Raw genomic sequence first — 12,590 nt, forward strand, 5'->3', positions numbered from 1 at the left:
ATGACCCATATATATGCTGTCTACTAGAGACCTACCTCAGAACAAGAAACTCACACAGACTGAAAATGAAGAGATGGAAAAATATATTTCAGGCAAATGGAAATGAAAAAAAAAAAGCTGGGGTAGCAATACTTAAATCTCACAAAATAGACCCCTGAAAGTGAAGACAATAACAAGAGATAAGGAAGGCTACTTCATAATACTAAAGGGATTGATATAACAAGAGGATATAACCCTAGTTAACATATATGCACCCAATGCAGGAGCACCCAAATGCATAACAAAACTCCTGGAAGATATCAAGGGAGAGATTTACAATAATACAATCATAGTAGGGGACTTTAATACCCCACTGACATCACTGGATAAATACTCTAGGCAAAAAATCAGCAATACTAAATGACTCACTAGATCAGATGTACTTAATTGACATCTTCAGAACATAACACCCCAAAGCCACAGAATATACATTCTTCTCAAGTGCACATGGGACATTTTCAAAGATAAACAACATGTTGGGTCACAGGAAAAGTCTCTCCAAATTCAAAAAGATTGAAATCATATCAGGAATCTTCTCAGACCACAATGGCATAATATTAGAAATAAATTATAATAAGAACAATAAAAATATTCAAACACTTAAAGCTGAATAGCATGCTATTAAACAATGATTGGGTAGCCAAAAAGATAAAAGAAGTTAAAAACATCCTGGAAAAGAATGACAATGAAAACACAACAATCAAAAATCTATGGGACACACTGAAAGCAGTCCTGAGAGGGAAGGTTATAGCACTACAGGTCTGCCTCAAAAAACAAACAAAAAAATATTAATAAATCATCTAACTCTACAACATAAAGTATTAAAAAGACAGCAAAAAGAAAATCACAGAGTGAGCAGAAGGAGGTAAATAATAAAGATCAGAGCAGAAATAAATGACATAGAGACAAAAAAAAAAAAAACAATACAAAAGATCAATGAAATGAAGAGCTGGTTCTTTGAAAGGATAAATAAGATTGATGAACTGCTAGCCAGGCTCACCAAGAAGTAAAGAGAGAGGACCCAAATAAACAAAATCAGAAAAGAAATAGGCGAAATAACAATAAACCCCACAGAAATACTAAGGATTGTTAAAAAATACTATGAACAACTCTTTTCCAACAAACTAGACACCCTAGAGGAAATGGAGATATTCCTAGAAAAATACAACCTTCCAAAACTCAATCAGGAAGAATCTAAATTTCTCAATAGTCCCATAACTATGGAGGAAATTGAAGAAGTCATTAAAAAGCTCCCAGCAAACAAAAGCCCAGGGCCAGATAGCTTCACAAGGGAGTTTTACCAAACATTCAAAGGAGAACTAAAACCTACACTCTTCAGATTACTCCAAAAAATTCAAGAGGAAGGGACATGTCCAAGCTCATTCTATGAAGCCAGCATTACCCTAATACCAAAACCAGATAAAGACAAGACAATGAAAGATAATTACAGGCCAATATCTCTCATGAACATAGATGCAAAAATCCTCAACAAAATTCCAGCAAATCAGATACAGCATTACAACAGAAAAATCATACAGCATGACCAAGTAGAATTTATGTCAGGGATGCAAGGATGGTACAATATCCACAAGTCAATAAATGTGATAAATCACCAAAACAAATTGAGAGATAAAAATCACATAGTCATATCAATTGATGCAGAAAAAGCATTTGACAAAATTCAACACCCTATCTTGATAAAAACCCTCAACAAAATTGGAATAGAGGGATCACACCTCAACATAATAAAAGCCTTATATGACAAACGTAAGCCAACATCATACTCAATGGGCAAAAACTAAAACCATTTCACCTAAGAACAGGAATGAGACAGGGATGTCTACTTTCACCACTCCTGTTTGACACAGTACTGGAAGTGCTAGCCATAGCAATTAGACAAGAAGTAGAAAGACAAGGTATACAAATTGGAAAAGAAGACAGAAAACTGTCATTATTCGCAGATGACATGATACTGTACATAGAAAACCCTAAAGACTCCAAAAATTATTAGACTTACTAAATGAGTTCAGCAATGTAGCAGGATACAAAATAAATGCCAAGAAATCCATGGCACTTTTATATACAAATAGTGAATTTACAGAAAGAAAAATTTAAAAAAACAACAACAACAATTCCATTTACGATCGCCCCCTAAAAATTAAGAAACCTAGGAATAAACTTAACTGAGGAGGTAAAAAGCATATACGCAGAAAACTACAGAACACTGAAAAAAGTGATAGAGGAAGACATAAACAGATGGAATAACATGCCGTGTTCACAGATTGGTAGAATCAACATCATTAAAATGTCCATACTACCCAAAGCAATCTATACATTCAATGCACTCCCCATTAAAATACCAATGGCATATTTCATAGACCTAGAACGAACTCTCCAAAAATTCATCTGGAATAAAAAAAAAGACCCCGAATAGCTGCAGCAATCCTGAGATAGAAGAACAAAATAGGAGGGGTCTCAATACCAGATATCATGCTGTATTACCAAGCCATGGTTCTCAAAACTGCCTGACACTGGCACAAGAACAGACATGTAGACCAATGGAACAGAACAGAGAACCCAGAAATTGACCCAAATCACTATGTTCAATTAATATTTGACAAAAGTGGCAAAAATATACAATGGAGTCAAGACAGTCTCTTCAATAAATGGTGTTGGGAAAATTGGAGAGATACTTGCAAAAACATGAAACTAGACCAAAAATAAGCCCTAAATGGATAAAGGACTTAAACATAAGATGGGAAACCATAAAAATACTAGAGGAATCCACAGGCAGCAAAATCTCAGACATATGCCGAAGTAATATCTTCATGGAAACAGCTTCTGGGGCAATGGAAACTAAAGAAAAAATAAACAAATGGGACTACATCAAAATAAAAAGCTTTTGCACAGGAAAAGAAACCATCAACAAAACAACAAGAAAGCCCACTGCATGGGAGAACATATTTGCCAATGTTATCTCTGATAAGGGTTTAATTTCCAACATTTACAGAGAACTCATACAACTTAACAAAAGAAAGACAAACAACCCAATCAAAAAATGGGCAACGGACCCAAATAGATACTTTTCGAAAGAAGGCATAAGGAAGGCCAAGAGACATATGAAGACATGCTCAAAGTCACTATTTATCTGAGAAATGCAAATCAAAATGACAATGAGGTACCATCTCATACCTGTCAGAAAGGCTATCATCAACAAATAAACAAATGACAAGTGCTGGTGAAGATGCTGAGAAAAAGGAACCCTTGTGCACTGCTGATGGGAATAAAGACTGGTGCAGCCACTGTGGAGAACAGTATGGAGTTTCCTCAAAAAACTAAAAATGGAGCTCCCATTTGACCCAGTGATCCCACTTCTAAGAATATATCCCAAGAAACTAGAAACACCAATTAGAAAGGGTATCTGCACCCCTATGTTCATAGCAGCACAATTTACAATAGCTAAATTTGGAAACAGCCTAAGTGCCCATCAGCAGATGAGTGGATTAAAACCTGTGGTACATCTACACAATGGAATACAACGCTTCTGTAAAAAAGAAGGAATTCTTATTATTTGCAACAGCATGGATGGAACTGGAAAGCATTATGCTAAGCAAGATAAGCCAGTCAGAGAAAGATAAATATCACATGATCTCACTCATTTGTGGAATATAATGAACAACATAATCTGATGAACAAAAACTGATTCAGAGACAGAGAAGCATCAATCAGATCATCAAACTTTAGAGGGAAGATAGGGGAGAGTAGGGGTAAGAGAGAGAGATCAACCAAAGGACTTTTATGCATGCATATAAGCCTAACCAATGGACACATACACCAGGGGGTGAGGTCATGAGTGGGCGTGGGGCAGGGGGGGAATGGAGGAATAAGGACACATATATAATACCTTAATCAGTAATGAAAAAAATATTATGTCATAAAGAGCTAATATGCAAATTGACTCTCACACCCTTGCACAAGATGGCTGCCCCATGTGGTCAAAGATGGCCACCCCCATGTGGTTAAAGATGGCCACTGCAAGATGGCCTGCAGTGTAGGGTATTTGTGGGTGATCAGGCCAGCAGGTGAGGGCAGTTGGGTTTGACCAGGCCAGCAGAGGAGGGCAGTTGGAGGCAACTAGGTCAGCAGGGAGGGAGGGCAGTTGGGGGGGACAAGGGTTGCAGAGGAGGGCAGTTGGAGGAGACCAGGCCTGCAGAGTAGGGCGGTTGGAGCGACCAGGCTGGCAGGGGAGGGCATTTAGGGGTGACTGGGCCAGTAGGGGAGGGCAGTTGGTGGTGACCATGCCTGTAGGAGAAGGCAGTTGGGGGCAACCAGGAAAGCAGGGGAGGACAGTTAGGGGCAACCAGGATGGCAGGGGAGGGCAGTTAGGGGAGATCAGGCCTGCAGGGGAGGGAAGTTAAGGGTGACCAGGCCTACAGGGGAGGGCATTTGAGGGGGACCAGGGTTGCAGGGAAGGGCAGTTGGGGGAGACCAGGTCTGCAGGGGATGGCAGTTGGGGGCAATTGGACTAGCAGGGGAGCAGGTAGGCATCAATAATGCTGGCAGGGGAGTGGTTAGGGGGTGATTAGGCAGGCAGGCAGATGATTGGTTGGGAACCAGCAGTCCCGGATTGTGAGAGGGATATCCAACTGCGAGATGGGGTCTAAACCGGCAGTGGTACATCCCCTGAGGGGTTTCAGATTGCAGAGGGTGCAGGCTGGGCTGAGGGACAACCCCCTCCCCCCCCATTGCACGATTTTCATGCACCAGGACTCTAGTAATAAAATAAAATAATAAAATTAAATAAAATTAAATAGGGCAAATGTTCGTTAATATTCTCTAAGCAGTCTGGCCGGAGTTGCTCAGTGCTTGAGCACTGACCCATGAATTAAGAGGTCACTGGTTTGATTCCCAGTCAGGGCACATGCCTGGATTGTGGGTCTGATCCCTAGAAGGGAGTGTATAGAAGGCAGCTGATCGATGTTTCTCTCTTATTGATGTTTTCATTTCTTTATCCCTCTCCCTTCATCTCTAAAAGTCAATAAAAGCATATTTTAAAATATTCCCTAAGCATAGGCCCTCAAAATTTAGTAATTTATTTTTTACAAACTAAAGTCTTAGAATCAAAGAGAATATGTTGCCTGAAAACTGAAGGAATACACCTTCAAGCATTCCTTAACAGATAGGCAACAATGAATTTTAATTTTATAAGTCAAAATAATTTATATGAATAAGTAAATAATCTGTGCCAAAAATTACTTTGTATAATCCTGAATTTAAAAAGTATTAAATAACCCTGACTGGTTTGGCTCAGTGGATAGAGCGTCGGCCTGCAGACTCGAGGGTCCCAGGTTCGATTCCCGTCAAGGGCATATACCTTGGTTGCAGGTACATCCCCAGTAGGGGGTGTGCAGGAGGCAGCTGATCGATGTTTCTCTCTCATCAATGTTTCTAGCTCTCTATCTATCTATCTTCCTCTCTGTAAAAAAATCAATAAAATATATTTTTAAAATTACACATAATCATAATGTTCACCTGAATGTGAATGGAAGCCTGCAAGAAAATAGCATGTATGCCCAATTTAGTGTCAAAAATATGAGACATAGTTTTACATAAAGTACTTCACCAGACTATGGAGATAAACCTATACAATATCCCCTAAAAGTAAAGGAAAATTTCTCAACATAAAATATTCTTCATCCAAAGATTATGTTTATGTTTGTAAATGTCTTGTGAAGAAAGACTCCTTATGTTAAATAACGTCACATGTAAAGTAATGTTTTAAAAAGTGGAAAACCACAGTATTAGAGAAACAGAAAAATCTAAGTTATAATCTCACTTTTCAGACTGACTAACTTTGAATCATTGGGTTATTTAATATCTGAGTGCCTGTTTCTTTATCTAAAATGTAGGGAAAAATAAGTACTTTTATGAGAATTCTTGTGAATATTAACACAGCTCATCACAACATGGTATACACCAAAATCATGTCATGGACATGTTTAGTTGGAAAATCATATCTGTTCTAGTGTATGGTAGAGAATGGGTAGCATAAGTGTAGAAATTCAGACCTTTGTCTTTAATTTTGATTTCTTATAATAGAGCACTTGCTCACTTGCCCTATAGTCTTGTAAATTTGCCTGATACCCTAATTCATACAGACTCCTGGCACTGCCTTGGGACTTCTCTTAAAACAAAAATCTGAATAACAGGACTGTGTTTGGGGTCCGGCTGCCATCAGTTACTACTAACCGATTCCTAAATTCCAGTTTAGCAAGCATTACCTATCTAAATGGAGGTTCTCCTTCTACTCTTTTCTAAAGAACTATATAGATTCACATCCTACCACGTATTTTCCCCATTCTGGAAACCTCTATTGTCCATCTGGACTCCTGGGAATTACTTATTGCAGGATGTGCCTCACCATCTTTACCTCAAAAATCACTGGGAATTTCTAATCTAAGAACCATACCTGTGTTCACTTACTAGTACATTCAAAGACATTATGATTCATGATTGTTTGACTATTTGGTCATTATTTTGAAAACGTCGTGTTTTTTCTAACTACTCTACATTATTTGAATACTGCAAGCTTATTTATTCATGTCATTATCTAAAGATGCAAAGCTCAAATGTTAAAAGTTATAGGACTACCTGATTTTACTTTCAAATTTCTTTTTGGTCTGGATCATAAAATTTTAGCAGAGTAAATAAAATTTTTACAAACACTTCACATATGCATACACATATTCAACTATTGGAAACTGTGTAGTATCTGTGTTATCATAGTCCTCCAAGTCTTTTGTCATCTATACATTTTAACGTGATTAGAAAAAAATACATAGTACTATTCAAAAAGGAAAAATAACCAAAATGTATGTAGAACCGAAATCACAGAATGAAAGATGTGTTTCCAAGTTTCCAAACTTCTCTTTATGTTAAAGAAAAGACTTTTCATCTTAAAAGACCAAAAATGAACATACTATGTATTATTTTGAGTTTTTTGCTTCAAAGATTTTCAAGTTCAGGCTTGTTTGCCTACTTATTATGCAAGGGGTTTTTAACTACTGCTAATTGATAGATCACATCAAACTTGAATAATTACCCATGTGATTATCAGTAGGTATAAATCATCAAATATTACAAGTTACAAGTTAATCCTGATTTTATTTTTTTATGATTTAATGTATTCTCCTTTAATCTCTAGAGGCAGCTAACTCTAAGCCATTTAAGAAAAACATTTATGCTATTGATTATAAACTAAATATAAAATCTTCACACTACATTTTCTTCATATCTATAGGCTTCTTTTCAAGAAAATATATTAAATGTTCTTATACATTCCTTCTAAACATATATTTGTTCTAGGATGATTTTTACTGATGTCTACTGGAAAGACCTTACATAAACATCTTAATTAAAACAAAATATATGGATATATAAGTGCACCCACATACATCTGTATTCATGCATACACATGTGTGCCTTCTCACACATATACATATTGAAATAATGTAACTTAGACTTCCATGATTTCCTTATAATCAAATTCACACAATATAAGTATTCAATTCACACTAAAAATATTCTGCCGAACCGGTTTGGCTCAGTGGATAGAGCGTCGGCCTGCGGACTCAAGGGTCCCAGGTTCGATTCCGATCAAGGGCATGTACCTTGGTTTCAGGCACATCCCCAGTAGGGGGTGTGCAAGAGGCAGCTGATCGATGTTTCTCTCTCATCGATGTTTCTAACTCTCTATCCCTCTCTGTAAAAAATCAATAAAATATATATATTTTAAAAAATATTCTAAGATGTCATCAATCTTTACCATAGCTCCTAGTTGTAGGGATAAATATTTGTTTTTACTTGAATGAACCAGGTCTGGGGCCTCTTTATGCTAACTTAGTAACACAGAACTACAGCTTCTCCAGTAGCAGAGGAATTCATTTAACATGAATTCAAAACTCTAAACGTCACGTGAAGTTTGAATATTATAAAATTGTCAGTGTAAAACTCATTTTGACAAAAAATGGAAATTTTATATGGTTAACAATAAAAAAATTAAAATACAAGCATAATATCTAAAAATGTGTTAATGTCCAAAATACATAAAGAACCCAAACATCTAAATAGGAAAAAAATCCCACAAATAATCAAATTAAAAACTAGGTAGAGGACCAAAATAGACATTTCTCCCAAGAAGACATACAGATGGCCAATGGATATATATAAAAAGATGCTAATCATTATTAATAATCAGGGAAATGTAAATCAAAACCACAATGAGATATCACCTCACTTCTGTTAGAATGGCTATTATAAAAAAGACAAACAAGTGCTGGCAAGGATGTAGAGAAAAGGGAACTATTGTACACTATTGGTAGGAATGTAAATTGGTGCATTATGGAGGTTCCTCAAAAGAATAAGAATAGAACTACCATATGATCCAGAAATCCCACTTCTGGGAATTTGTCCAAAGAATATGAAAATACTAATTCAAAAGATATTGACACTCCCATGTTCATTGCAGCATTATTTACAATAGCTAATACATCAAAGCAAATTAAGTGTCCCCCAATGGGTGAACAGATAAATAAAATGTTGTATAGATCTTTAATAATAAAAGCATAATATGCTAATTAGACCGGACAGCCAAATGACCTTCCGGTTGTCCTTCTGGACAACCTTCCAGACAAAGCCAGGGCTGTGTGGGCCAAGGCAAGCTGCTTAGGCTGAAAAGGCCAAGCCCCTTGCATGAATTTTATGCATCAGGCCTCTAGTGTATAATATTAGAAAATTATTCAGCCATAGAAAGAAGGAACTCTTGACATTTGTAACAACATGGATAAACCTTGAGGTCATTATGCTAAGTGAAATAAGTTGGAGAAAAACAAATACCCTATGATCTCACTTATATGTGGAATCTAAAAACAAACAAAAATTCCCACCAAACTCATAGATATAGTACAGATTGGTGGTTACCAGAGGCAGGGAGGCAGGGGAGTGGGGGTGAGTGAAATGGGTAAATGTGGTCAAAAGATACAAGCTTCCAGTTATAAGTTATGGGGGTATAATGTACAATATGGTATTTATGGCTAGTAATACTGTATTGTATATTTGAAAGTTGCTAAGAAAGTAGATCTTAAACATTCTCATTACAAGTAAAAATGGTGTAACTATGTGTGGTAATAGGTGTTAATTAGAAGTATTATGATGATCTTTCTCAATATATATAAATATGAAATCATTACATAGTACACCTGAAACTAATACAATGTTATATATCAATTTTAACTCAAAAGTATTTTTATGGATACAGCCATAGCCCTGGCCAGTGATGCTCAGTTGGTTGGGTGGTGACCCAAGCACTAAAAAGTTGCCAGTTCCATTCCCTGTCAGGGTACATGCAGGAGGCAGCTGATCTGTTTTGCTCTCACATCAATGTTTCTCTCTCTCTCTCTCTCTTCCTCTCTCTTTAAAAACAATAATAAAATAATCCTTGCCAGTATTGCTCAGTGGGTGAGCATTAGCCCATAAACAAGGAGGTCATGGCTCGAGTCAAGTCAGGGCACATGCCCAGGTTGGGGGCTCAATCCCCAGTAGGGAGTGTGCAGGAGGCAGCTGATCAATGTTTCTCTCTCAGCAATGCTTCTATCTCTCTATCCCTCTCTTCCTCTCTCTAAAATCAATAAAATATAATAATAATAATAATAATAATAATAATAATACAATCTTAAAAACAAAGAAGAATACAGGCATAGAGGTACACTTAAGTTCTAGTCAATAACTTTCCAAAATTCTTATAGTAGTGTATGATCTAGGGCAGGACTCCATATTTTCAGAATTGTAATATACATTCAGAACAGGTCTCTGAAGAGCAACAGAGGCAAGAGGGAGTAAGTATGGTTTAGTGATAGAGCCCACAGCCACAGAGACTATAACTGGATTACAATTCTGTTTTGGAGGTGTCCACATAAATACTATTGAACAAGAACCTTTGATTATATATGTACATCAATTCACTTACTCAAAAACATAAATAGAGCCTACCTATAATAAGGTTTGCATTTGGCTAATTCTTCCCCAGGGCTCAAAATACCAAGGCCTTTGCTGATACTGATTTTATGGTACCATCTCTACTTTATATCATTTTGAAAATCTTGTTTTCTTGCCTAATCCAGAACAGGCTCACCATAGTGACATATCTCTAGGTTAGAAAAGGATCATTCTGCACCTCATCAAATTTCATGGCAGCACACACCACCTCTCTGAAAGCAAAATAAATAAATCCTGTCACATACATCCTGTTTACTAGTACAAACTGGAAAATCTGGGAAAATCTAATTTTATCACTGCTGTAGTAGGCAGAATAATAAGATGACCCCCAAACAGTCACACCCTTGTATAATCTCTACCCCTTAATGGCAGGAAGAACCTTTGACTTGCTTCTATCCAATAGAATATGGCAAGGGTGGTGATATAATAATTCATTTGTCTATATTACACTATCTAAGACTCTTTTCCATCAGAGGAAAGCAAGAGAGTGTCTCCTAATGGCATTGGAGAAGAACATTGTGAGGTTTTGAGAGGGCTATTTAGCAAGGAACTGTGAGGGCCTTTAAGAGTAGTGAGTGACTTCCAGTGAACAGCCTGTAAAAGAAAAGGGGGGCGGATTTCAGTCCTGCAACCACAATGAACTGAATTTTGCCAACAACCATGTAACTCTGGAAGATGCTGCTGAGTCCCAGATGAGAACACAGGGCAGCTGATACCTTAATTATATTTTTGTGAGACTCTGAGCAAAGGATTCAGCTAAAGCACAACTGAACTACTGGCCCACAAACACAAAATACAATGGATTATTATTATAACTAGAGGCCCAGTGTATGAAATTCATGCACGGGTAGGGCCCCTAGGCCTGGCCGGCGATCAGGGCCAATTGGGGCCTTCCAGCTGCTGGCCAAGGCCTTCCTTCCCTGGCTGCTAGTTGCTGGCTGGGCCTTCCTTCATTCAGCGCCACCCCCTGGTGGTCAGTGCACATCATAGCTAGTGATCGAACTCCTGGTCTCCCAGTCAAACTCCAGAGGGGACACTTCTCATATAAGCCTTTTATATCTATATCTATACCTATATCTAATCTATATCTATATCTATATCTATCTATCTATCTATCTATCTATCTATGTATCTATCTATCTATCTATCTATAGATTCTTTACCTATAAACATAACAATTCAGGTAATGCATAATAATAATTAAAAGATCAGGGAAACCACAAGAAAATAGATAATTAATTTTTCAGCTTACTGTGAAGCTCCTTAATTTTTTCTGAAATACAATGGCTGAATGTGCCTTAAGTACCAAAGGGAGATAATACACTTGATAAATAAATTTAAAGGAGTCATGAGTATTTTCACACAAGTTATCAACAGAGTGGAGATTACACTGCTTTTCTGGTCAGTGTATAAACCTTAATAAAATAGTTATTTCACTTAGTCCTAAAAAAATTGACATTCATGGACTACAGAACACTTGCCTAACTCAATGACAGCTGCACTTATAGGGCAACCACTGCATTTATCACCTTTGATATAGTACATATTGGTTTATATATTTCCTCTCTTTTAGAATGTAAGCTGTATGAGAGTGGAAACTTTTACTCTGGCTTAATATTTGATGCACTAGAAAAATGAAAGTATCATAAAAAACCTAAAAGTACAGAATACAGAATTATCAAAATGTAGTACTACAGAGAAACAATCTGAGACATGGAGAGATAAAAATATTGATCCACAAACAGAATTGGGGTTATATTCAGGACACAAATTTAGGTTTCTTCAGTCTCAATCAATTATAGTGTTCCTTATATTATACCAAAAATCTATAAAATGGGAAAACTAGTATACACAAAATGGTTTATAACATGATGTCAAGGGCTTTTATTGGACAATGTAGAGAAGAAAATATGTAATGTTTATGATATGGAGTATAAGGAAAAAGAGATTTCTTTGAATGTATGAGGCAAAGGTGAACACCTAAGATACATATAATTCCAAAAATATTTAACTTAGAATGCAATTTCAGTGGAAATGTATAAAATGAAAATGCCATGTTCTGATAATGTTAATATGCAAAATACCACACAAATTAGCTTGTTAAAATAAGAAACTTCAGGAATATAAATGTTATGTATCAACTCATAATAAATAAGTAGAAATATTTTGAATAGCTTAGAACTATGAAAAATTCAGCAAAAAAGGAAACTCTTAAGAAATAGATATTTTCTATGTTGTGACAACCTGTAAAAATCATTGAATTACTTTACTGATGAATATTTAGTGAGGAAATGTGCCAGTCCTCCTTATTCCAAAGAAATATCATCTTGTAAAGGATGAACGAATAAATAGATGATTGGAGGCAAGAATAATGAGGTCGGAGCTATTCCCAGGGTGGTATGAAAACCATGTAAGAGGCATCTAACCCAGACATGGAGGCAATGGTATTTGCCAAGACTTCTTGGAAGTCATGAAAGTTGAACTAAATCTTTAAGGAT

The sequence above is a fragment of the Eptesicus fuscus genome, chromosome 1, assembly GCF_027574615.1.
Source record: "Eptesicus fuscus isolate TK198812 chromosome 1, DD_ASM_mEF_20220401, whole genome shotgun sequence".
Lineage (NCBI taxonomy): Eukaryota > Metazoa > Chordata > Mammalia > Chiroptera > Vespertilionidae > Eptesicus > Eptesicus fuscus.